Here is a 27,238-nt window from a genome sequence, read left to right on the forward strand (position 1 = left end):
TTGAGAAATGGTTGCCCCAAATCTGCTGTGGGACGAGTGGGTTCCAGTTCGTGGGACACTGACACCAGTCCTGGGGAAGGTGGGATTTGTGCTGTCTTTCGCTTCCTATTCTGCCCCTTGTCCATTTTCTCCCCACCCACTGCCCCGCCCTTTCTCCCTTCTTCACACTGCAACCCGATTCTCTCCCCAACCCTCTGAACCCCAGTCATTCTCTACTCCCCAACCTCTGTCTCCTCTCCATTTCTCTCCCTTCTTCACCACCACCAGTGCCCCCGCCCGTCCTTTCTCGTGCGTCAGCCCTCTTTGATCTAGTGGCCGAGCAGAGGCTGATAGCCAAGTTTAGAACACATGATAATGGCCTCAGCCGAGACCCTGGGTTCACATCACACTACAGGAGACCCAGCTACACAATACACTCTCACACACACAAGCACACTCTCTAACATACTCACACGCTCGTGCAGACCCTCTCTGATAGACATGCTCTCTCTCAGACACACAGTAATACATCCCCACACTCAACCTTACGCATACACCATCTCACATACTTATACTCCATCACACACACACACACACACACACTGTACCCAGCATGCACACGCACACACACGCTCTCTCTCATGCATGCACTCACATATAGAAGTCTTTGGGGTGAATCTGCGTTTGCAGAATTATATATTTGGAAATAGAACCAGTCTCACTCAAGATTAGGATACAGATAGACCCTACCCTCACAGCTTTCATGCATTGTCTGACCTGAGGTGTCACCTCCTTTTATAGAACCTTAAGTTACCTGGAGAATGTGATTTTTAAAAAGTTCTGGGATTTACAGATTAATGAACCGAAATCTACAACCCGTTTTAAAACATGAAAGACTCAACAGCAATCTAGGTTTCTTCAATATATCATTTATGTTACATGACACTATAATCTTTTATTCTATATTCTGTGTCTTATGATCCTCCTCCACAGCAACTACAGGTCCAAGGAGATCTGTCCCAACTTTCCAATCTACCTTCAGAACTGACACTCCTCAGGCACGGCACCATTCACGTCAATCTGTTGATACCCTGAGCCCAACGAGCCACATGCCATGGACGCAGTCAGCTCCAGAAGCAGCTGAGACTTGCTCAGTACGAAATACATTGTACATTGCTCCCAGAACTTCAAGCCGCAACGAGTTTCAAGAACATCTGCTTCTCAGTCTGTCTCCTGCTCCCAGGACCCTGCTGTTTGTCCCGTCCCCAGAGACCGGGTTCTCTCCAGTAGCGGATAATTGAACCATTTTGTTTCTATTTGCAAGCTGTGCTGGTGGAAGGCAGAGCCCATTCGCTCTTCTGCTCTCTCTCACTATCACTTGGGGTAGGAGACGTCATTGACACGAATGCATCAAATGGCAACTTTGAACTTGTTCCAAAGGTCTGTTATCGGAGAAATGGCAAGGTGATGTGCTATCGGGACAGACAGAAATGGACACCGGAGACTCTTCCCTCAGGTAAATTGATATGAGTGCCTGCTTGTGCAGCCTGTTTGGTGTTCAGAATTTGTCTTGACACAGCAATCCTGCAAAAAGTCTTTTGTTACACGGGCGTCTGTTTCTTTACCACAGGAAATGGACGAAGAAAAGCAAGTCATGTGTTTCAACTTCACCATCTGAGGGAAGAGGTTTCACACTTGAGATCAGAACACACCGACAGAACAGGACAAGACAACTCAGAGCTCCACAATGGTGCCAGCGCAACTGCGTAAATCTGACCCTAACCACTCTCTGCACGAAAACGTTCTTCATAATGTTATTTTTACTTCCTCTCCTCGAGACACTGCCTAATTGTTAGCGATCCTTTCAGGCGTGGTGCCATTTTCACTATATTATTTTCTCTGTCTAAACCCCTCATGTCTTGTAAAACGTCAACTGGGCCAGATTTCAAACTTCTGTCTCCAAGGAGAGCTGTCCCAACTTTCCAATCTGCCTTCATTATTGACATTCCTCATACACGGCACAATTCACGACAACCTGTTCAGCGCTGTCTCCAATCACCTGCTCTTCTGCTGTCTCCCTCTCTCTGAATCCCTTGGGTGAGAGGTGTCAGTTTCACTAAAAAGGCCCTGACCTTGCGGTTGCCTGACACTTTAATACATCACCCTGTTCCCTGGCCAACATCTCTGTTTCAGGCTTGGAGCAGTGTTCGAGCTCCAGATGAAAGAACAACACCTCATTTTCCACTTGCCGAATCGTTGAGGATCCTTTCAGGTGTGGGAGCATTTTCACAACATTATTTCCTGTTTCTGGGTCCCTCATGACTTGGAAAAGTTCGGTTCTCCGAGGAGAGCTGTCCCAATTTTCCAATCTACCTTGATTGCTGACATTCCTCAAACACTGCACCACTCACGTCAACCTGTTGAACACTATCTCGAACCATTTCACTTCCCTGTTTTCCGCCTCATTCGTAATCCAGACAGCCCAACCTCGTTTCACGAAGGCGTTTTTTGAGAAAATTAATCAGGCAGTTTTGCACAAGTCAAGTTAAAAAACGCGGACTCGCCCGCGATTTGAACCCGGGACCTCTCGCAATTCGGCATAGTAAAGGACCCTAAGCGAGAAACATACGCCTAGACCAACGAGCCAGAGAGCCGGCACGCTGCTAGCGCCCCACACCGCTTGCGCGACCTGAGACTTGCTCAGTATGAAATACATTTGAGATTGCTCTGAGAATTGCAAGCGGCAAAGAGTTTCCTGAACAACTGCTTCTCATTCAGTCTCCCTGCTGCTGTTTGTCCCATCCCCAGGAACCGGGCTCTCTCCACTGGCAGATAATTCAACATTGGGCCAGTATATCACTGGGAAATATTTATGTCCAAGCTTTTTTCGGAAGCATATTAGAAGGCGAGGTGCAGAACAGAGCGCTGTTATACCGGAAAGCTGCTAAAGACGACATTGAGTGAATAGGAGAGAATGCTTTCTCAGCTGGGTTATGGTCCCAACACGCACCCGTTGTGCCAGGGGTTCCACCTCGGTTCCACTCTTCCTTCACTCGCAACACCCCACACCCACCTCCCGTGGTGCCAAGGCACTTTCCCCTGCAACCGCCGAATGTGTAACACCTGCCCATTAACCTGCTCCCTCCTGAATATCCAAGGGCTCAAACATACCTGCCAGGTGAAGCAGCACTTTTGTCACAACCTAGTCCACTGCATTCGCTGCTCACAGTGTCGTTTCCCCAATGTAGCATGAAGCATAAACTGGGTGACTGCTTCGCAGAACATCCCGGTTCTGCCCGCGGAAAAAAGGCCCTGACCTTGCGGTTGCCTGCCACTTTAACACATCACCCTGTTCCCTGGCCAACATCTCTGTCTCAGGCTTGCAGCTGTGCTCTAGCTCCAAGATGAAAGAACAACACCTCATTTTCCACTTGGTGACCGTACAGCCCTCCGGTCTTCAATATCGAGTTCCATCACTTTAGGGCCTGAACTCCCCCATGTCCTTGACCCCTACCACACAAACGACTCCTTGTTATCACCTCGTCTGCTATGACACACTACGTATTGTTAGCCGCCAACAGTCTCCATTAACAGTTATTCGCCCTCTCACGCGGATCGTTATTCACTCCTACGTCCTTTCTATTGTTCTCTCTCTGAGCTGGCGGCAAACACAGCAATGTACATCGGAGACTCTGAGCCAGCTGAAACTTGCTCAGTGTGAAGTACATTCCACATTGCTCCAAGAATTGCAAGCAGCAAAGCGTTTCCAGAACATCTGCTTGTCATTCTGTCCCCGGGGCAGAATGGCCACTTTGTCTCATCCCCAGGAACTGGACTATCTCCACTGGTGGATAATTAAACCATTTTATTTCTACTTGCACGTTGTTCTGGGGGGTGGGACGGGGTGTAGGGTGGGGGGCGGGTAGAGTCCATTCGCTCTTCTGCTCTCTCTCTCTCTCTCTCTGAAACCCTTGGGGTGAGAGGTGTCAGTTACATTAATGCGGGGAACATGAACAACTTTGATTGTGAACTTTCTCCAAGGGTCTGTTATCGGAGAGATAGAATGATGCTGTGCTGGCAGGACAGAAAGAAATGGACACCGAGGACTCTTCGCTCAGGTAAATTCACATTGTTGTGCAGCCTTCTTGGTGTTCAGAAATCGTCTTCACGCAGTAATCTTACGGAAAGTCTATTGCAAAGTGGGCATCGCTTTCTTTGCTGCGACCGCGCAGCAGTTAACATCTGAGCCCCAAGTGTCCCAGATGAAGAGAATTCCAAGTGAAACCTTCACTCACTGAGAGTCATCCCCACGGCCCTGAGCTGAGGGACTGCAGGCAGTCCAACATGGAAGGGACGGTTAAAAATGAAGCAGTTTTGCTCCCTCAGCCTCTCTGTCCCAGAGACAGGCAGTGGGACGGCATAAACACGTAGCATCATTCTCGCGCAGACAGAAGCCGTTCAGCCCATCGCGTTCACGGCGACTGTCTGTCACTTCTCTCTCTCTCTGAGGTTATTCACAATCGGTGGTATCCGTCCTAATAGTAGGGGGCTATGTCTGAGTCGTGATACGGTTTCTGACATGCTTGTCATTCTCGTCTGAACCAGGGTGGCGAATTACTGCAAGGAATGGACAAAACCGCAAGGCATGTGTTTCAACTTTACCAGCTGATTGGCATCGCAGAGAACTGGGTTTGCGATTCAGTTCAGAGGAAACAGACGAATACCAGAATACCACTGAGACCTCTAAAATCAGGACACTTGATTTGACGAGTGCATCGATATGCGACATTTGGTAAGTGAATGCAACTTGCAGAAAAGAGCACCGATCTTAAGGTGATCTTACTCGAGGTGACGTAGAACAATAGCAGAGGATGGTTTCGATCCATAGACCTCTGGGTTATGGGCCCAGCACGCTCCCGCTGCACCACTCTACTGCCAGAAGCGGCGCCCCTTCCACAGAACACTTCAGGTTTCCGTCTGGCACGCGGCAGGCACGTTCGAGCCTGATGTCAAAGACCTCCACTGCTGTCGTGTAATATGCTGTTTCGCGGACGTATGGAGGCTGTGTAAATATAAACTTATTTCTAAATTCCCACATTCTGTTGGTCGAACTGTGATTTCACACTGAATCACAACATGTGTCACAGCGCAGACGGAGGCCATGCGGCCCACCTTCGCTCTGCTGGTTCTACACTTAAGTAAACGTGTGTCTCGATTCGTTTCATTCTCTCGCCTTCTCAGCGTAAATCTGCACATCTGAACGTGACCACCGAATTCCCTTTTGTGCCCATTGAATCTTACTCTTTGTCAATGACATACAGGGACTTACTGACCCTAACCACTCCCTGTACGAAAACGTTCTTCCTAATGTCACTTTTACTTCTTTACCTCGTGACTTTAAAATTCTGCCGAATTTTTGAGGTAGAGGTAAACAGCCAAAGATAATCACCGTCACTGCTTCCCTTCTATCGACTCAACTTTGTGAAACAGTATCTTTCACTGGAAAATAAAACACCGTTGTCCTCAGGTGCCTGCTTCATTTTGACCACGACTTCACGCCCCTCACTGTTCGAGTCTCATTTCCAAACACTTGGCTCATCGCCTCAAAAGCAGCTCTGCGGGTATCTCTTGTTCCACCCTGACAGGCAGTGGGTGGCAGATTCCCGATCAGTCCCAATGTGATTGAAATATTTCAACCCCTCCACTGGTTTGCATCTTTAAAAAAGCCGTGGAACAATCTCCCTTTCCTTTTGACGGTAGTTCTCAACTGTAGTCGGCAGGGTTCACACCTGCGTGGGGAAACCGCAATGGATTTCATGTCTATCGCATTCACCTCTCGGCCCACCAATACAGAACCACACTGACAGCTTCATTTCCCAGATCTCTCTGCCTGTGGAGCTGAGAAAGAGTGAATCATTGCAGAGTTTGTTTGAATCCAATCATTTCACAGGTTTCGAAAGGGTTAAATATCTGCACATGGCGAGTCTGAAAGATGAAATGGACGTTCACTTAAAAAGAAATACAGAAATTGCAGGAGCAACTTAGCAGGTCAGGTAGCATCTGTAGAAAGAGAATCAGAGACAACATTTCAGAACTTTTTTTCCCCTCATCCAGGTACAGGCAAACCCACTGAGTTGCTCCAGCAGTTTCGCTTTCTGTCTCGGACTGTTAGCATCCGCAGTCATTTACTTTAGAAATTCAATCAATTCAGAAACCCCTTTGTGCTTCCTCAGTGGAAAAGATTTCCGTTTGGGAAACATTTTCCTGACACCATTAAAAACGCGCAACTTTGCAGCCAAGAAAGCAGCAGGAGCGTGAACAAAAAACACGCCGACCCTGCGCAGTCTCGAACCATGAACCATCCGTTTACGAGCCGAACGCGCTGACCAATTGCGCCACAGAGACAGGCCCGAGCATTACGCGCACAGTCTCGTTGAGGAAGCTACTATTCAATTCATAATACAACCTGCCCCGCCCAGAATTACCATTGTCTTCTATCAGTTCAAACACAGCGAATACTGCAGAAAGCCAACGGGTCGAGCTGCATCTGTGGAAAGGTAAACAGAGCCGACGTTTTGAGTGTGTTACGGTTTTTGTTCAGAACTCAGTGTTTTGCCTCTTCCCGAAGTTGGTCCAGGTCTGTGTCTCAATTGGCAAACACATGGCAAGTGCAGTGCCGCACTGTGAAGTTATAGCCTTGGCTGTTTAAAAAAAAGCAGTGCATTGTTTAAATGGTGATATATTGGAATGTGGAGAAAGTGAGGACTAGAGGTGAAAGTCGAAAAATGTGGCACTGGAAAAGCAGAACAGGTCAGGTAGCATCTGAGGAACAGGACAGTGAACGTTTCGGACACAAGCCCTTCATCAGGAATGATGTATGGATGTACAAAGGGGTCTCAGAGTCCCTCCACACCAGTCAATGCCAGTTGTCGGGCAGATGCAGCAGGCAATGAGCGAGGCAAGTGGTATATTACGAAGAGGAATTCAGTTCAGAAGTGGGGTCATTAAACATATTCAAGGCTAAATTCATCTGAGTTTTGAACAACAAAGAAGTGGATGGTTATGGGGTGGAGGTAAGAAAATGGTTTTAAGACCAGTACAGGTCAGTCACAGAGTCAGACAGCACTGAACAGACCCTTCATCCAACTCGTCCATGCTGAGTATGTTCTCAAACTAAACTCGTCCCACCTACCAGTGTTTGGCCCATAAATCTTCGAACCTTTCATATTCATGTACTTATCCAAACGTTGTAACTCTGCGTGTATAAAATCATGAGGGGTATGGATAGGATAAATAGACAAAGTCTTTTTCCCTGGGGTGGGGGAGTCCAGTACGAGAGGGCATGGGTTTAGCATTAGAGGGGAAAGATACAAAAGAGATCTAAGGGGCAACGTTTTCACGCAGAGGATTGTACGTTTATTGAATGAACTGCCAGAGGAAGTGGTGAAGTCTAGTACGATTGCAACATTTAAAAGGCATTTGGTTAGGTGTATGAATAGGAAGGGTTTGGAGGGATATGGGGCCGTGCGCTGTCAGGTGGGACTAGATTGTTTTGGGATAGTTGGTCGGCATGGACAAGTTGGACCAAACAGTCTGTTTCTGTGCTGTACATCTCTATGACTCTATGACTTCTTCTGGACATTCATTCTGCACTCAGGCCACTCTCTTAAAAAACGATCCTTGTCCTGTCTTTATAAAATCTTTCTCTACTCACCTCAAAATATTTGCTCCCTGATCCTGAAACCCCCAGCTGAGGGAAAGGACACCTGCTGTTCACCTCATCCGTATCCCTCATGATTTTATAATCCTCTATATGCAGTGTGTAGTGGCTCATTGAAATAATGTCCTGATGCAGCTTCGTTTGTGGGTGTTGGGATGATTGCTTCTGTGGTTAAGCACTTGGTTTGCGTGTGTTGTTTTTCTGTAGACGCTAGTTTGAAGTTCATTGTTGAGTGTTCGCTCTACTGTGACATCTAAGAATGGCACTTTGTTGTTGTTCTCCTCCTCTTCAAACCAGGAGCCCCCTTCAGGCCATAGTCTCACTACTTGGAACACCAATATACAGACTAGTCAAAGGCCTCCACTGAAGAGGAGAACACCAAGTCGAAGCTTCACGCCACTCCATTTATTCCATCCAAGAATTCCTGAACACCAAAGACACTAAGTTAGAAGAGGATGGAATAATGATGTCCTTTGACATAACAGCCCTGTTCACATCCATTAACATCAACGTGGCCAAAGAAAACTGGAGACACTACTCGAAGAACCAAAGACACAAATACAGCACCAACTTCATCAGCAAAGATAGCACTATCCAGCTCGTGGAACTGTGCCTTAACCACCCACTTCATATTCAGTAACAAGCCTCAAACAAATCAACGAAACACCCATGAAACCACAAGTATCAGGATTCCTAGCAGAAGCAATAATGCAGTCTCAAACCAACAGCCCTTCCAACGATCCAAACCAAACTTTGTGTCCGCCACAGTGATGACACTTTTGTCATCAAAAAATGAAGTAAATTAGAGGAAACCTACAACACCATCAACAATATCCTTACTGGCATAAAATTCACAAAAGAGGAGAACAACAACAAAGTGCCATTTCTAGATGTCACAGTAGAGCGAGCAGTCAATGGTAAATTCAAAACAGCGTCTACAGGAAAACAACTCACACGAATCAAGTACTTAGCGACAGAAGCAATGACCCCTACACATACAAACAAGCTGAATCAGGACACTATTTCAACGAGGCACGACACACTGCAGTAGCCAGTAACGACGAAGGCCAATAAGGAACTGTACAGCGCATTTAAGGAGAATGGGTAGGCAAACGACTCACAGAGAAACACTTCCCTGATCGGGAATCGAACCCGGGCCGTAGCGGTGAAAGCGCCGAATCCTAACGACTAGACCACCAGGGAGACAGCAGTGCCACCTCACAGCTCTAATGTAAATTGCTTCCCTGCCCGGAAATCGAACCTGGGCCACGATCGTGAGAAGGCTTCCACCAATGTCATTGCTTGTATCCATTGCTCCCGATGCGGTCTCCTCTACATTGGGGAGACTGGAGACTCCTCGCAGTGTCAAGTCACAGCGCTTGAGGGAACATCTCCACGACACCCGCAGCAATCAACCCCATCACCCTCTGGCCCAACATTTCAACCCCCCTCCCACTCTGCCGAGAATATGCAGGTCCTGGGCCTCCTCCATCGCCGCTCACTCCCCACCCGATGCCTGAAGGAAGCACGCCCACCTTTCGCCTCGGATAAATTCAACCCCAGGACATCAATGTGGACTTCACCAGTTTCCTCATTTCCCCTCCCCCCACCTTACCTCAGTTCCAACCTTCCAGCTCAGCGCTGTCCTCATGACCTGTCCTACCTGCCAATCTCCCTTCTCAACTGTTCGCTCCACCCTCCTCTCTGACCTGTCACCTCCATCCCCACCTCCATTCACCTATTGTACTCTTTGCTACCTTCGGCCCAGCACCCCCCAATTTATCTCGCCATCCCTGGAAGCGTCCTGCCTCTATTCCTGATGAAGGGCTTAAGCCCGAAATGTCGATTTTCCTGCTCCTCGGAAGCTGTCTGACCTGCTGTGCCTTTCCAGTACCACTCTGATCTAAACTCTGGTTTCCAGCATCTGCAGTCCCCACTTTTGCCTACCCAATAAACCCAGTGTGACGATTTCACATCAACAAACTGACACTAGCAGACACAACGTCTGCAGAAACCCTAGCCACATTACTTTACATTAAAGACATCTGTGAAATGATTTCCAGATAACTCAACCCTCTCAGCATTAAACAACGGCTAGTGAACCTTAAATACCCTATACAAACAACCCGCAAACGAATGTTATTTACAAAATACCATACAAGGAAATACATGAACTCTGCCGCACAGTTCTCTGTGGCAAGAAATGCTGGGATGAGATAAGGAAGATTTTTTCAGCCAAAACGAATCGGCACTAACTGGACAGCCATTTAAAATCAACGCTGTCAGGCCAGGATGGAAGACCGGAAGGGATAAGCAGTTTTCTTATTTCCTGAAGATTTACAAAGCTGAGACTGGGTTTTGGCGTTTCTTCCCTTTCCACTCCCAGGAGCCGCAGTGGTTGGGGCGGTGAGTTGGGGAAAGTGAAATGTGCCCGTGAGCAGCGTGTGGGGCTCTTTCAGCTTCCCCTCCTCTGACAGCGCTGTGACGTGACTCTGATGTTCTCAGGGACACTTACTGACGCGAGACAGTGAAAAGAGTCTCGTTCCTGCAGATCAGGAATTCAAACCGTATGCCGGCTTCAGGACAATGAGAAAGATTAATTGGGGTGTGTGAAGAAGCTGTGAGCTGCATTTCAAACAGGTAGGTGGAGTCACATGCGTCATCCATTGCGCCCCTGGCACTGTGCGGACCTGACGCCGCCATGCTGCAGAGTTCTGACGTTATACGGACATGCACAGCAATGGGAACATTCACAAGGTGAACAGCCAAAGATAATTACCATCACTGCTTCCCTTCCATCGACCCAACTTTGTGAAGCAGTATCTTTCACTGGCAAATAAAACACCTTTGTCCTCAGGTGCCTGCCTCATTTCGACCACGACTTCACGCCCTTCACTGTTCTAGTCTCATTTCCAAACACTTGGCTCATATCCTCAAAAGCAGCTCTGGGGATATCTGCTTGTTCCACCCTGACAGGCAGTGGGTTGCAGATTCCCGATCAGTCCCAATGTGATTGAAATATTTAAACCCCTCCACTGATTTGCATCTTGAAAAATCCGTGAAACAATCTCCCTTTCTTTCTGACGACAGTTCTCAACTGTAGTCGGCAGGGTTCACACCTGCGTGGGGAACCCGCAATGGATTTCATGTCCATCGCATTCACCACTCTGCCCACCAATACAGAACCACACTGACAGCTTCATTTCGCAGGTCTCTCTGCCCGTGGAGCTGAGAAAGAGTAAATCATTGCAGAGTTTGTTTGAATCCAATCACTTCTCAGTTTTCGAAAGGGTTAAATATCTGCAAATGGCGATTCTGGGTGCTTCATCCCGAAAGATGAAATGGACGTTCAGTTAAAAGCAAAACCAGAAATTGCAGGAGCAACTCAGCAGGTCAGGCAGCATCTGTAGAAAGAGAATCAGAGACATTTCAGAACTTTTTTTTACCTCATCCAGGAACATCCAAAACTACTGAGTTGCTCCAGCAGTTTAACTTTCTGTCTCGGACTGTCAGCATCCGCATTCCTTTACGTTAGAAATTCAATCAATTCAGAAACCCCTTTGTGCTTCCTCAGTGGAAAAGATTTCCGTTTGGGAAACATTTTCCTGACACCATTAAAAACGCGCATCTTTGCAGCCAAGAAAGCAGTAGGAGCGTGAACAGCAAACGCCCCGTCTCCGGGTGGTCTCGAACCACCAACCTTCCGGTTAACAGCCGAACGCGCTGACCAATTGCGCCACAGAGACAGGTCCGCCCAACGCCCGCACAGTCTCGTTGAGGAAGCTACTATTCAATTAATAATTTAACCTTCCCGCCCAGAATTACCATTGTCTTCTATCAGTTCAAACACGGCGAATACTGCAGAAAGCCAACGGGTCGAGCTGCATCCGTGGAAAGGTAAACAGAGCCGACGTTTTGAGTGTGCTACCGTTTTTGTTCAGAACTCAGTGTTTTGCCTCTTCCCGAAGTTGGTCCAGGTCTGTATCTCAATTGGCAAACACATGGCAAGTGCAGTGCCGCAATGTGTAGTTATAGCCTTGGCTGTTTAAAAAAAAAGCAGTGCATTGTTTAAATGGTGATATATTGGAATGTGGAGAAAGTGAGGACTAGAGGTGAAAGTCGAAAAATGTGGCACTGGAAAAGCAGAACAGGTCAGGCAGCATCTGAGGAGCAGGACAGTGAACGTTTCGGGCACAAGCCCTTCATCAGGAATGATGTGTGGATGTATAAAGGGGTGTCAGAGTCCCTCCATTCCAGTCAATGCCAGTTGTCGGGCAGATGCAGCAGGCAATGAGCGAGGCAAGTGGTATATTACGAAGAGGAATTCAGTTCAGAAGTGGGGTCATTGAACATATTCAAGGCTAAATTCATCTGAGTTTTGAACAACAAAGAAGTGGATTGTTATGGGGGGAGGTAAGAAAATGGTTTTAAGACCAGTACAGGTCAGTCACAGAGTATGACAGCACTGAACAGACCCTTCATCCAACTCGTCCATGCTGAGTATGTTCTCAAACTAAACTCGTCCCACCGACCAGTGTTTGCCCATAAACCTTCGAACCTTTCATATTCATGTACTTATCCAAACGTTGTAACTCTGCGTGTATAAAATCATGAGGGGTATGGATAGGATAAATAGACAAAGTCTTTTTCCCTGGGGTGGGGGAGTCCAGTACGAGAGGACATGGGTTTAGCATTAGAGGGGAAAGATACAAAAGAGATCTAAGGGGCAACGTTTTCACCCAGAGGATTGTACGTTTATTGAATGAACTGCCAGAGGAAGTGGTGAAGTCTAGTACGATTGCAACATTTAAAAGGCATTTGGTTAGGTGTATGAATAGGAAGGGTTTGGAGGGATATGGGGCCGTGCGCTGTCAGGTGGGACTAGATTGTTTTGGGATAGTTGGTCGGCATGGACAAGTTGGACCAAACAGTCTGTTTCTGTGCTGTACATCTCTATGACTCTATGACTTCTTCTGGACATTCATTCTGCACTCAGGCCACTCTCTTAAAAAAACGATCCTTGTCCTGTCTTTATAAAATCTTTCTCTACTCACCTCAAAATATTTGCTCCCTGATCCTGAAAACCCCAGCTGAGGGAAAGGACACCTGCTGTTCACCTCATCCGTATCCCTCATGATTTTATAATCCTCTATGTGCAGTGTGTAGTGGCTCATTGAAATAATGTCCTGATGCAGCTTCGTTTGTGGGTGTTGGGATGATTGCTTCTGTGGTTAAGCACTTGGTTTGCGTGTGTTGTTTTTCTGAAGACGCTAGTTTGAAGTTCACTGTTGAGTGTTCGCTCTACTGTGACATCTAAGAATGGCAATTTGTTGTTGTTCTCCTCCTCTTCAAACCAGGAGCCCCCCTCAGGCCATAGTCTCACTACTTGGAATACCAATATACAGACTAGTCAAAGGCCTCCACTGAAGACTAGAACACCAAGTCGAAGATTCACGCCACTCCATTTATTCCATCCAAGAATTCCTGAACACCAAAGACACTAAGTTAGAAGAGGATGGAATAATGATGTCCTTTGACATAACAGCCCTGTTCACATCCATTAACATCAACGTGGCCAAAGAAAACTGGAGACACTACTCGAAGAACCAAAGACACAAATACAGCACCAACTTCATCAGCAAAGATAGCACTATCCAGCTCGTGGAACTGTGCCTTAACCACCCACTTCATATTCAGTAACAAGCCTCAAACAAATCAACGAAACACCCATGAAACCACAAGTATCAGGATTCCTAGCAGAAGCAATAATGCAGTCTCAAACCAACAGCCCTTCCAACGATCCAAACCAAACTTTGTGTCCGCCACAGTGATGACACTTTTGTCATCAAAAAATGAAGTAAATTAGAGGAAACCTACAACACCATCAACAATATCCTTACTGGCATAAAATTCACAAAAGAGGAGAACAACAACAAATTGCCATTTCTAGATGTCACAGTAGAGCGAGCAGTCAATGGTAAATTCAAAACAGCGTCGACAGGAAAACAACGCACACGAATCAAGTACTTAGCTACAGAAGCAATGAACCCGACACATGCAAACAAGCTGAATCAGGACACTATTTCAACGAGGCACGACACACTGCAGTAGCCAGCAACGACGAAGGCCAATAAGGAACTGCACAGCGCATTTAAGGAGAATGGGTAGGCAAACGACTCACAGAGAAACACTTCCCTGACCGGGAATCGAAGCCGGGGCGCAGCGGCGAAAGCGCCGAATCCTAACCACTAGACCACCAGGGAGACAGCAGTGCCACCTCACAGCTCTAATGTAAATTGCTTCCCTGCCCGGAAATCGAACCTGGGCCACGATCGTGAGAAGGCTTCCACCAATGTCATTGCTTGTATCCATTGCTCCCGATGCGGTCTCCTCTACATTGGGGAGACTGGAGACTCCTCGCAGTGTCAAGTCACAGCGCTTGAGGGAACATCTCCACGACACCCGCAGCAATCAACCCCATCACCCTCTGGCCCAACATTTCAACCCCCCTCCCACTCTGCCGAGAACATGCAGGTCCTGGGCCTCCTCCATCGCCGCTCACTCCCCACCCGATGCCTGAAGGAAGCACGCCCACCTTTCGCCTCGGATAAATTCAACCCCAGGACATCAATGTGGACTTCACCAGTTTCCTCATTTCCCCTCCCCCCACCTTACCTCAGTTCCAACCTTCCAGCTCAGCGCTGTCCTCATGACCTGTCCTACCTGCCAATCTCCCTTCTCAACTGTTCGCTCCACCCTCCTCTCTGACCTGTCACCTCCATCCCCACCTCCATTCACCTATTGTACTCTTTGCTACCTTCGGCCCAGCACCCCCCAATTTATCTCGCCATCCCTGGAAGCGTCCTGCCTCTATTCCTGATGAAGGGCTTAAGCCCGAAATGTCGATTTTCCTGCTCCTCGGAAGCTGTCTGACCTGCTGTGCCTTTCCAGTACCACTCTGATCTAAACTCTGGTTTCCAGCATCTGCAGTCCCCACTTTTGCCTACCCAATAAACCCAGTGTGACGATTTCACATCAACAAACTGACACTAGCAGACACAACGTCTGCAGAAACCCTAGCCACATTACTTTACATTAAAGACATCTGTGAAATGATTTCCAGATAACTCAACCCTCTCAGCATTAAACAACGGCTAGTGAACCTTAAATACCCTATACAAACAACCCGCAAACGAATGTTATTTACAAAATACCATACAAGGAAATACATGAACTCTGCCGCACAGTTCTCTGTGGCAAGAAATGCTGGGATGAGATAAGGAAGATTTTTTCAGCCAAAACGAATCGGCACTAACTGGACAGCCATTTAAAATCAACGCTGTCAGGCCAGGATGGAAGACCGGAAGGGATAATCAGTTTTCTTATTTCCTGAAGATTTACAAAGCTGAGACTGGGTTTTGGCGTTTCTTCCCTTTCCACTCCCAGGAGCCGCAGTGGTTGGGGCGGTGAGTTGGGGAAAGTGAAATGTGCCCGTGAGCAGCGTGTGGGGCTCTTTCAGCTTCCCCTCCTCTGACAGCGCTGTGACGTGACTCTGATGTTCTCAGGGACACTTACTGACGCGAGACAGTGAAAAGAGTCTCGTTCCTGCAGATCAGGAATTCAAACCGTATGCCGGCTTCAGGACAATGAGAAAGATTAATTGGGGTGTGTGAAGAAGCTGTGAGCTGCATTTCAAACATGTAGGTGGAGTCACATGCGTCATCCATTGCGCCCCTGGCACTGTGCGGACCTGACGCCGCCATGCTGCAGAGTTCTGACGTTATACGGACATGCACAGCAATGGGAACATTCACAAGGTGAACAGCCAAAGATAATCACCATCACTGCTTCCCTTCCATCGACCCACCTTTGTGAAGCAGTATCTTTCACTGGCAAATAAAACACCTTTGTCCTCAGGTGCCTGCCTCATTTCGACCACGACTTCACGCCCCTCACTGTTCTAGTCTCATTTCCAAACACTTGGCTCATATCCTCAAAAGCAGCTCTGGGGATATCTGCTTGTTCCACCCTGACAGGCAGTGGGTTGCAGATTCCCGATCAGTCCCAATGTGATTGAAATATTTAAACCCCTCCACTGATTTGCATCTTTAAAAATCCGTGAAACAATCTCCCTTTCTTTCTGACGACAGTTCTCAACTGTAGTCGGCAGGGTTCACACCTGCGTGGGGAACCCGCAATGGATTTCATGTCCATCGCATTCACCACTCTGCCCACCAATACAGAACCACACTGACAGCTTCATTTCGCAGGTCTCTCTGCCCGTGGAGCTGAGAAAGAGTAAATCATTGCAGAGTTTGTTTGAATCCAATCACTTCACAGTTTTCGAAAGGGTTAAATATCTGCAAATGGCGATTCTGGGTGCTTCATCCCGAAAGATGAAATGGACGTTCAGTTAAAAGCAAAACCAGAAATTGCAGGAGCAACTCAGCAGGTCAGGCAGCATCTGTAGAAAGAGAATCAGAGACATTTCAGAACTTTTTTTTACCTCATCCAGGAACATCCAAAACTACTGAGTTGCTCCAGCATTTTCGCTTTCTGTCTCGGACTGTCAGCATCCGCATTCCTTTACGTTAGAAATTCAATCAATTCAGAAACCCCTTTGTGCTTCCTCAGTGGAAAAGATTTCCGTTTGGGAAACATTTTCCTGACACCATTAAAAACGCGCATCTTTGCAGCCAAGAAGGCAGTAGGAGCGTGAACAGCAAACGCCCCGTCTCCGGGTGGTCTCGAACCACCAACCTTCCGGTTAACAGCCGAACGCGCTGACCAATTGCGCCACAGAGACAGGTCCGCCCAGCGCCCGCACAGTCTCGTTGAGGAAGCTACTATTCAATTAACAATTTAACCTTCCCGCCCAGAATTACCATTGTCTTCTATCAGTTCAAACACGGCGAATACTGCAGAAAGCCAACGGGTCGAGCTGCATCCGTGGAAAGGTAAACAGAGCCGACGTTTTGAGTGTGCTACCGTTTTTGTTCAGAACTCAGTGTTTTGCCTCTTCCCGAAGTTGGTCCAGGTCTGTATCTCAATTGGCAAACACATGGCAAGTGTAGTGCCGCAATGTGAAGTTTTTGCCTTGGCTGTTTAAAAAAAAAAGCAGTGCATTGTTTAAATGGTGATATCTTGGAATGTGGAGAAAGTGAGGACTAGAGGTGAAAGTCGAAAAATGTGGCACTGGAAAAGCAGAACAGGTCAGGCAGCATCTGAGGAGCAGGACAGTGAACGTTTCGGGCACAAGCCCTTCATCAGGAATGATGTGTGGATGTATAAAGGGGTGTCAGAGTCCCTCCATTCCAGTCAATGCCAGTTGTCGGGCAGATGCAGCAGGCAATGAGTGAGGCAAGTGGTATATTACGAAGAGGAATTCAGTTCAGAAGTGGGGTCATTGAACATATTCAAGGGTAAATTCATCTGAGTTTTGAACAACAAAGAAGTGGATTGTTATGGGGGGAGGTAAGAAAATGGTTTTAAGACCAGTACAGGTCAGTCACAGAGTATGACAGCACTGAACAGACCCTTCATCCAACTCGTCCATGCTGAGTATGTTCTCAAACTAAACTCGTCCCACCTACCAGTGTTTGCCCATAAACCTTCGAACCTTTCATATTCATGTACTTATCCAAACGTTGTAACTCTGCGTGTATAAAATCATGAGGGGTATGGATAGGATAAATAGACAAAGTCTTTTTCCCTGGGGTGGGGGAGTCCAGTACGAGAGGGCATGGGTTTAGCATTAGAGGGGAAAGATACAAAAGAGATCTAAGGGGCAACGTTTTCACGCAGAGGATTGTACGTTTATTGAATGAACTGCCAGAGGAAGTGGTGAAGTCTAGTACGATTGCAACATTTAAAAGGCATTTGGTTAGGTGTATGAATAGGAAGGGTTTGGAGGGATATGGGGCCGTGCGCTGTCAGGTGGGACTAGATTGTTTTGGGATAGTTGGTCGGCATGGACAAGTTGGACCAAACAGTCTGTTTCTGTGCTGTACATCTCTATGACTCTATGACTTCTTCTGGACATTCATTCTGCACTCAGGCCACTCTCTTAAAAAACGATCCTTGTCCTGTCTTTATAAAATCTTTCTCTACTCACCTCAAAATATTTGCTCCCTGATCCTGAAAACCCCAGCTGAGGCAAAGGACACCTACTGTTCACCTCATCCGTATCCCTCATGATTTTCTAATCCTCTATATGCAGTGTGTAGTGGCTCATTGAAATAATGTCCTGATGCAGCTTCGTTTGTGGGTGTTGGGATGATTGCTTCTGTGGTTAAGCACTTGGTTTGCGTGTGTTGTTTTTCTGTAGACGCTAGTTTGAAGTTCACTGTTGAGTGTTCGCTCTATTGTGACATCTAAGAATGGCACTTTGTTGTTGTTCTCCTCCTCTTCATACCAGGAGCCCCCCTCAGGCCATAGTCTCACTACTTGGAACACCAATATACAGACTAGTCAAAGGCCTCCACTGAAGACTAGAACACCAAGTCGAAGATTCACGCCACTCCATTTATTCCATCCAAGAATTCCTGAACACCAAAGACACTAAGTTAGAAGAGGATGGAATAATGATGTCCTTTGACATAACAGCCCTGTTCACATCCATTAACATCAACGTGGCCAAAGAAAACTGGAGACACTACTCGAAGAACCAAAGACACAAATACAGCACCAACTTCATCAGCAAAGATAGCACTATCCAGCTCGTGGAACTGTGCCTTAACCACCCACTTCATATTCAGTAACAAGCCTCAAACAAATCAACGAAACACCCATGAAACCACAAGTATCAGGATTCCTAGCAGAAGCAATAATGCAGTCTCAAACCAACAGCCCTTCCAACGATCCAAACCAAACTTTGTGTCCGCCACAGTGATGACACTTTTGTCATCAAAAAATGAAGTAAATTAGAGGAAACCTACAACACCATCAACAATATCCTTACTGGCATAAAATTCACAAAAGAGGAGAACAACAACAAAGTGCCATTTCTAGATGTCACAGTAGAGCGAGCAGTCAATGGTAAATTCAAAACAGCGTCGACAGGAAAACAACACACACGAATCAAGGACTTAGCTACAGAAGCAATGATCCCGACACATACAAACAAGCTGAATCAGGACACTATTTCAACGAGGCACGACACACTGCAGTAGCCAGTAACGACGAAGGCCAATAAGGAACTGCACAGCGCATTTAAGGAGAATGGGTAGGCAAACGATTCACAGAGAAACACTTCCCTGACCGGGAATCGAACCCGGGCCGCAGCGGTGAAAGCGCCGAATCCTAACCACTAGACCACCAGGGAGACAGCAGTGCCGCCTCACAGCTCTAATGTAAATTGCTTCCCTGCCCGGAAATCGAACCTGGGCCACGATCGTGAGAAGGCTTCCACCAATGTCATTGCTTGTATCCATTGCTCCCGATGCGGTCTCCTCTACATTGGGGAGACTGGAGACTCCTCGCAGTGTCAAGTCACAGCGCTTGAGGGAACATCTCCACGACACCCGCAGCAATCAACCCCATCACCCTCTGGCCCAACATTTCAACCCCCCTCCCACTCTGCCGAGAACATGCAGGTCCTGGGCCTCCTCCATCGCCGCTCACTCCCCACCCGATGCCTGAAGGAAGCACGCACACCTTTCGCCTCGGATAAATTCAACCCCAGGACATCAATGTGGACTTCACCAGTTTCCTCATTTCCCCTCCCCCCACCTTACCTCAGTTCCAACCTTCCAGCTCAGCGCTGTCCTCATGACCTGTCCTACCTGCCAATCTCCCTTCTCAACTGTTCGCTCCACCCTCCTCTCTGACCTGTCACCTCCATCCCCACCCCCATTCACCTATTGTACTCTTTGCTACCTTCGGCCCAGCACCCCCCAATTTATCTCGCCATCCCTGGAAGCGTCCTGCCTCTATTCCTGATGAAGGGCTTAAGCCCGAAATGTCGATTTTCCTGCTCCTCGGAAGCTGTCTGACCTGCTGTGCCTTTCCAGTACCACTCTGATCTAAACTCTGGTTTCCAGCATCTGCAGTCCCCACTTTTGCCTACCCAATAAACCCAGTGTGACGATTTCACATCAACAAACTGACACTAGCAGACACAACGTCTGCAGAAACCCTAGCCACATTACTTTACATTAAAGACATCTGTGAAATGATTTCCAGATAACTCAACCCTCTCAGCATTAAACAACGGCTAGTGAACCTTAAATACCCTATACAAACAACCCGCAAACGAATGTTATTTACAAAATACCATACAAGGAAATACATGAACTCTGCCGCACAGTTCTCTGTGGCAAGAAATGCTGGGATGAGATAAGGAAGATTTTTTCAGCCAAAACGAATCGGCACTAACTGGACAGCCATTTAAAATCAACGCTGTCAGGCCAGGATGGAAGACCGGAAGGGATAATCAGTTTTCTTATTTCCTGAAGATTTACAAAGCTGAGACTGGGTTTTGGCGTTTCTTCCCTTTCCACTCCCAGGAGCCGCAGTGGTTGGGGCGGTGAGTTGGGGAAAGTGAAATGTGCCCGTGAGCAGCGTGTGGGGCTCTTTCAGCTTCCCCTCCTCTGACAGCGCTGTGACGTGACTCTGATGTTCTCAGGGACACTTACTGACGCGAGACAGTGAAAAGAGTCTCGTTCCTGCAGATCAGGAATTCAAACCGTATGCCGGCTTCAGGACAATGAGAAAGATTAATTGGGGTGTGTGAAGAAGCTGTGAGCTGCATTTCAAACATGTAGGTGGAGTCACATGCGTCATCCATTGCGCCCCTGGCACTGTGCGGACCTGACGCCGCCATGCTGCAGAGTTCTGACGTTATACGGACATGCACAGCAATGGGAACATTCACAAGGTGAACAGCCAAAGATAATCACCATCACTGCTTCCCTTCCATCGACCCACCTTTGTGAAGCAGTATCTTTCACTGGCAAATAAAACACCTTTGTCCTCAGGTGCCTGCCTCATTTCGACCACGACTTCACGCCCCTCACTGTTCTAGTCTCATTTCCAAACACTTGGCTCATATCCTCAAAAGCAGCTCTGGGGATATCTGCTTGTTCCACCCTGACAGGCAGTGGGTTGCAGATTCCCGATCAGTCCCAATGTGATTGAAATATTTAAACCCCTCCACTGATTTGCATCTTTAAAAATCCGTGAAACAATCTCCCTTTCTTTCTGACGACAGTTCTCAACTGTAGTCGGCAGGGTTCACACCTGCGTGGGGAACCCGCAATGGATTTCATGTCCATCGCATTCACCACTCTGCCCACCAATACAGAACCACACTGACAGCTTCATTTCGCAGGTCTCTCTGCCCGTGGAGCTGAGAAAGAGTAAATCATTGCAGAGTTTGTTTGAATCCAATCACTTCACAGTTTTCGAAAGGGTTAAATATCTGCAAATGGCGATTCTGGGTGCTTCATCCCGAAAGATGAAATGGACGTTCAGTTAAAAGCAAAACCAGAAATTGCAGGAGCAACTCAGCAGGTCAGGCAGCATCTGTAGAAAGAGAATCAGAGACATTTCAGAACTTTTTTTACCTCATCCAGGAACATCCAAAACTACTGAGTTGCTCCAGCAGTTTCGCTTTCTGTCTCGGACTGTCAGCATCCGCATTCCTTTACGTTAGAAATTCAATCAATTCAGAAACCCCTTTGTGCTTCCTCAGTGGAAAAGATTTCCGTTTGGGAAACATTTTCCTGACACCATTCAAAACGCGCATCTTTGCAGCCAAGAAAGCAGTAGGAGCGTGAACAGCAAACGCCCCGTCTCCGGGTGGTCTCGAACCACCAACCTTCCGGTTAACAGCCGAACGCGCTGACCAATTGCGCCACAGAGACAGGTCCGCCCAGCGCCCGCACAGTCTCGTTGAGGAAGCTACTATTCAATTAACAATTTAACCTTCCCGCCCAGAATTACCATTGTCTTCTATCAGTTCAAACACGGCGAATACTGCAGAAAGCCAACGGGTCGAGCTGCATCCGTGGAAAGGTAAACAGAGCCGACGTTTTGAGTGTGCTACCGTTTTTGTTCAGAACTCAGTGTTTTGCCTCTTCCCGAAGTTGGTCCAGGTCTGTATCTCAATTGGCAAACACATGGCAAGTGCAGTGCCGCAATGTGTTGTTATAGCCTTGGCTGTTTAAAAAAAAGCAGTGCATTGTTTAAATGGTGATATATTGGAATGTGGAGAAAGTGAGGACTAGAGGTGAAAGTCGAAAAATGTGGCACTGGAAAAGCAGAACAGGTCAGGCAGCATCTGAGGAGCAGGACAGTGAACGTTTCGGGCACAAGCCCTTCATCAGGAATGATGTGTGGATGTATAAAGGGGTGTCAGAGTCCCTCCATTCCAGTCAATGCCAGTTGTCGGGCAGATGCAGCAGGCAATGAGCGAGGCAAGTGGTATATTACGAAGAGGAATTCAGTTCAGAAGTGGGGTCATTGAACATATTCAAGGGTAAATTCATCTGAGTTTTGAACAACAAAGAAGTGGATTGTTATGGGGGGAGGTAAGAAAATGGTTTTAAGACCAGTACAGGTCAGTCACAGAGTATGACAGCACTGAACAGACCCTTCATCCAACTCGTCCATGCTGAGTATGTTCTCAAACTAAACTCGTCCCACCTACCAGTGTTTGCCCATAAACCTTCGAACCTTTCATATTCATGTACTTATCCAAACGTTGTAACTCTGCGTGTATAAAATCATGAGGGGTATGGATAGGATAAATAGACAAAGTCTTTTTCCCTGGGGTGGGGGAGTCCAGTACGAGAGGGCATGGGTTTAGCATTAGAGGGGAAAGATACAAAAGAGATCTAAGGGGCAACGTTTTCACGCAGAGGATTGTACGTTTATTGAATGAACTGCCAGAGGAAGTGGTGAAGTCTAGTACGATTGCAACATTTAAAAGGCATTTGGTTAGGTGTATGAATAGGAAGGGTTTGGAGGGATATGGGGCCGTGCGCTGTCAGGTGGGACTAGATTGTTTTGGGATAGTTGGTCGGCATGGACAAGTTGGACCAAACAGTCTGTTTCTGTGCTGTACATCTCTATGACTCTATGACTTCTTCTGGACATTCATTCTGCACTCAGGCCACTCTCTTAAAAAACGATCCTTGTCCTGTCTTTATAAAATCTTTCTCTACTCACCTCAAAATATTTGCTCCCTGATCCTGAAAACCCCAGCTGAGGGAAAGGACACCTGCTGTTCACCTCATCCGTATCCCTCATGATTTTATAATCCTCTATATGCAGTGTGTAGTGGCTCATTGAAATAATGTCCTGATGCAGCTTCGTTTGTGGGTGTTGGGATGATTGCTTCTGTGGTTAAGCACTTGGTTTGCGTGTGTTGTTTTTCTGTAGACGCTAGTTTGAAGTTCACTGTTGAGTGTTCGCTCTACTGTGACATCTAAGAATGGCACTTTGTTGTTGTTCTCCTCCTCTTCAAACCAGGAGCCCCCCTCAGGCCATAGTCTCACTACTTGGAATACCAATATACAGACTAGTCAAAGGCCTCCACTGAAGACTAGAACACCAAGTCGAAGATTCACGCCACTCCATTTATTCCATCCAAGAATTCCTGAACACCAAAGACACTAAGTTAGAAGAGGATGGAATAATGATGTCCTTTGACATAACAGCCCTGTTCACATCCATGAACATCAACGTGGCCAAAGAAAACTGGAGACACTACTCGAAGAACCAAAGACACAAATACAGCACCAACTTCATCAGCAAAGATAGCACTATCCAGCTCGTGGAACTGTGCCTTAACCACCCACTTCATATTCAGTAACAAGCCTCAAACAAATCAACGAAACACCCATGAAACCACAAGTATCAGGATTCCTAGCAGAAGCAATAATGCAGTCTCAAACCAACAGCCCTTCCAACGATCCAAACCAAACTTTGTGTCCGCCACAGTGATGACACTTTTGTCATCAAAAAATGAAGTAAATTAGAGGAAACCTACAACACCATCAACAATATCCTTACTGGCATAAAATTCACAAAAGAGGAGAACAACAACAAAGTGCCATTCCTAGATGTCACAGTAGAGTGAGCAGTCAATGGTAAATTCAAAACAGCGTCGACAGGAAAACAACACACACGAATCAAGTACTTAGCTACAGAAGCAATGATCCCTACACATAAAAACAAGCTGAATCAGGACACTATTTCAACGAGGCACGACACACTGCAGTAGCCAGTAACGACGAAGGCCAATAAGGAACAATACAGCGCATTTAAGGAGAATGGGTAGGCAAACGATTCACAGAGAAACACTTCCCTGACCGGGAATCGAACCCGGGCCGCAGCGGTGAAAGCGCCGAATCCTAACCACTAGACCACCAGGGAGACAGCAGTGCCACCTCACAGCTCTAATGTAAATTGCTTCCCTGCCCGGAAATCGAACCTGGGCCACGATCGTGAGAAGGCTTCCACCAATGTCATTGCTTGTATCCATTGCTCCCGATGCGGTCTCCTCTACATTGGGGAGACTGGAGACTCCTCGCAGTGTCAAGTCACAGCGCTTGAGGGAACATCTCCACGACACCCGCAGCAATCAACCCCATCACCCTCCGGCCCAACATTTCAACCCCCCTCCCACTCTGCCGAGAACATGCAGGTCCTGGGCCTCCTCCATCGCCGCTCACTCCCCACCCGATGCCTGAAGGAAGCACGCCCACCTTTCGCCTCGGATAAATTCAACCCCAGGACATCAATGTGGACTTCACCAGTTTCCTCATTTCCCCTCCCCCCACCTTACCTCAGTTCCAATCTTCCAGCTCAGCGCTGTCCTCATGACCTGTCCTACCTGCCAATCTCCCTTCTCAACTGTTCGCTCCACCCTCCTCTCTGACCTGTCACCTCCATCCCCACCCCCATTCACCTATTGTACTCTTTGCTACCTTCGGCCCAGCACCCCCCAATTTATCTCGCCATCCCTGGAAGCGTCCTGCCTCTATTCCTGATGAAGGGCTTAAGCCCGAAATGTCGATTTTCCTGCTCCTCGGAAGCTGTCTGACCTGCTGTGCCTTTCCAGTACCACTCTGATCTAAACTCTGGTTTCCAGCATCTGCAGTCCCCACTTTTGCCTACCCAATAAACCCAGTGTGACGATTTCACATCAACAAACTGACACTAGCAGACACAACGTCTGCAGAAACCCTAGCCACATTACTTTACATTAAAGACATCTGTGAAATGATTTCCAGATAACTCAACCCTCTCAGCATTAAACAACGGCTAGTGAACCTTAAATACCCTATACAAACAACCCGCAAACGAATGTTATTTACAAAATACCATACAAGGAAATACATGAACTCTGCCGCACAGTTCTCTGTGGCAAGAAATGCTGGGATGAGATAAGGAAGATTTTTTCAGCCAAAACGAATCGGCACTAACTGGACAGCCATTTAAAATCAACGCTGTCAGGCCAGGATGGAAGACCGGAAGGGATAAGCAGTGTTCTTATTTCCTGAAGATTTACAAAGCTGAGACTGGGTTTTGGCGTTTCTTCCCTTTCCACTCCCAGGAGCCGCAGTGGTTGGGGCGGTGAGTTGGGGAAAGTGAAATGTGCCCGTGAGCAGCGTGTGGGGCTCTTTCAGCTTCCCCTCCTCTGACAGCGCTGTGACGTGACTCTGATGTTCTCAGGGACACTTACTGACGCGAGACAGTCAAAAGAGTCTCGTTCCTGCAGATCAGGAATTCAAACCGTATGCCGGCTTCAGGACAATGAGAAAGATTAATTGGGGTGTGTGAAGAAGCTGTGAGCTGCATTTCAAACATGTAGGTGGAGTCACATGCGTCATCCATTGCGCCCCTGGCACTGTGCGGACCTGACGCCGCCATGCTGCAGAGTTCTGACGTTATACGGACATGCACAGCAATGGGAACATTCACAAGGTGAACAGCCAAAGATAATCACCATCACTGCTTCCCTTCCATCGACCCAACTTTGTGAAGCAGTATCTTTCACTGGCAAATAAAACACCTTTGTCCTCAGGTGCCTGCCTCATTTCGACCACGACTTCACGCCCCTCACTGTTCTAGTCTCATTTCCAAACACTTGGCTCATATCCTCAAAAGCAGCTCTGGGGATATCTGCTTGTTCCACCCTGACAGGCAGTGGGTTGCAGATTCCCGATCAGTCCCAATGTGATTGAAATATTTAAACCCCTCCACTGATTTGCATCTTTAAAAATCCGTGAAACAATCTCCCTTTCTTTCTGACGACAGTTCTCAACTGTAGTCGGCAGGGTTCACACCTGCGTGGGGAACCCGCAATGGATTTCATGTCCATCGCATTCACCACTCTGCCCACCAATACAGAACCACACTGACAGCTTCATTTCGCAGGTCTCTCTGCCCGTGGAGCTGAGAAAGAGTAAATCATTGCAGAGTTTGTTTGAATCCAATCACTTCACAGTTTTCGAAAGGGTTAAATATCTGCAAATGGCGATTCTGGGTGCTTCATCCCGAAAGATGAAATGGACGTTCAGTTAAAAGCAAAACCAGAAATTGCAGGAGCAACTCAGCAGGTCAGGCAGCATCTGTAGAAAGAGAATCAGAGACATTTCAGAACTTTTTTTTACCTCATCCAGGAATATCCAAAACTACTGAGTTGCTCCAGCAGTTTCGCTTTCTGTCTCGGACTGTCAGCATCCGCATTCCTTTACGTTAGAAATTCAATCAATTCAGAAACCCCTTTGTGCTTCCTCAGTGGAAAAGATTTCCGTTTGGGAAACATTTTCCTGACACCATTCAAAACGCGCATCTTTGCAGCCAAGAAAGCAGTAGGAGCGTGAACAGCAAACGCCCCGTCTCCGGGTGGTCTCGAACCACCAACCTTCCGGTTAACAGCCGAACGCGCTGACCAATTGCGCCACAGAGACAGGTCCGCCCAGCGCCCGCACAGTCTCGTTGAGGAAGCTACTATTCAATTAACAATTTAACCTTCCCGCCCAGAATTACCATTGTCTTCTATCAGTTCAAACACGGCGAATACTGCAGAAAGCCAACGGGTCGAGCTGCATCCGTGGAAAGGTAAACAGAGCCGACGTTTTGAGTGTGCTACCGTTTTTGTTCAGAACTCAGTGTTTTGCCTCTTCCCGAAGTTGGTCCAGGTCTGTATCTCAATTGGCAAACACATGGCAAGTGCAGTGCCGCAATGTGAAGTTATCGCCTTGGCTGTTTAAAAAAAAAAGCAGTGCATTGTTTAAATGGTGATATATTGGAATGTGGAGAAAGTGAGGACTAGAGGTGAAAGTCGAAAAATGTGGCACTGGAAAAGCAGAACAGGTCAGGCAGCATCTGAGGAGCAGGACAGTGAACGTTTCGGGCACAAGCCCTTCATCAGGAATGATGTGTGGATGTATAAAGGGGTGTCAGAGTCCCTCCATTCCAGTCAATGCCAGTTGTCGGGCAGATGCAGCAGGCAATGAGCGAGGCAAGTGGTATATTACGAAGAGGAATTCAGTTCAGAAGTGGGGTCATTGAACATATTCAAGG

General features: G+C 47.4%; 6 non-coding genes across 6 annotated transcripts; all 6 read right to left on the reverse strand.

The window, feature by feature from the left end:
- Positions 1-11,371: 11,371 nt before the first annotated feature.
- Positions 11,372-11,445, reverse strand: trnan-guu (transfer RNA asparagine (anticodon GUU)). Its single transcript has one exon. It is a non-coding gene; the product is annotated as a tRNA-Asn (tRNA).
- Positions 11,446-16,431: 4,986 nt separating this feature from the next.
- On the reverse strand, positions 16,432-16,505 carry trnan-guu (transfer RNA asparagine (anticodon GUU)). The gene has a single exon. It is a non-coding gene; the product is annotated as a tRNA-Asn (tRNA).
- Positions 16,506-18,950: 2,445 nt separating this feature from the next.
- trnae-uuc (transfer RNA glutamic acid (anticodon UUC)) lies at positions 18,951-19,022 on the reverse strand. The gene has a single exon. It is a non-coding gene; the product is annotated as a tRNA-Glu (tRNA).
- A 2,468-nt stretch (positions 19,023-21,490) lies between these two features.
- trnan-guu (transfer RNA asparagine (anticodon GUU)) lies at positions 21,491-21,564 on the reverse strand. The gene has a single exon. It is a non-coding gene; the product is annotated as a tRNA-Asn (tRNA).
- Positions 21,565-24,007: 2,443 nt separating this feature from the next.
- trnae-uuc (transfer RNA glutamic acid (anticodon UUC)) lies at positions 24,008-24,079 on the reverse strand. The gene has a single exon. It is a non-coding gene; the product is annotated as a tRNA-Glu (tRNA).
- Positions 24,080-26,548: 2,469 nt separating this feature from the next.
- On the reverse strand, positions 26,549-26,622 carry trnan-guu (transfer RNA asparagine (anticodon GUU)). The gene has a single exon. It is a non-coding gene; the product is annotated as a tRNA-Asn (tRNA).
- Positions 26,623-27,238: the final 616 nt, after the last annotated feature.

Source organism: Chiloscyllium plagiosum, unplaced genomic scaffold (assembly GCF_037043375.1).
Source record: "Chiloscyllium plagiosum isolate Xiang-an unplaced genomic scaffold, Cpla_swu_hap1 HiC_scaffold_27, whole genome shotgun sequence".
In the NCBI taxonomy this organism is placed as follows: Eukaryota; Metazoa; Chordata; class Chondrichthyes; order Orectolobiformes; family Hemiscylliidae; genus Chiloscyllium; species Chiloscyllium plagiosum.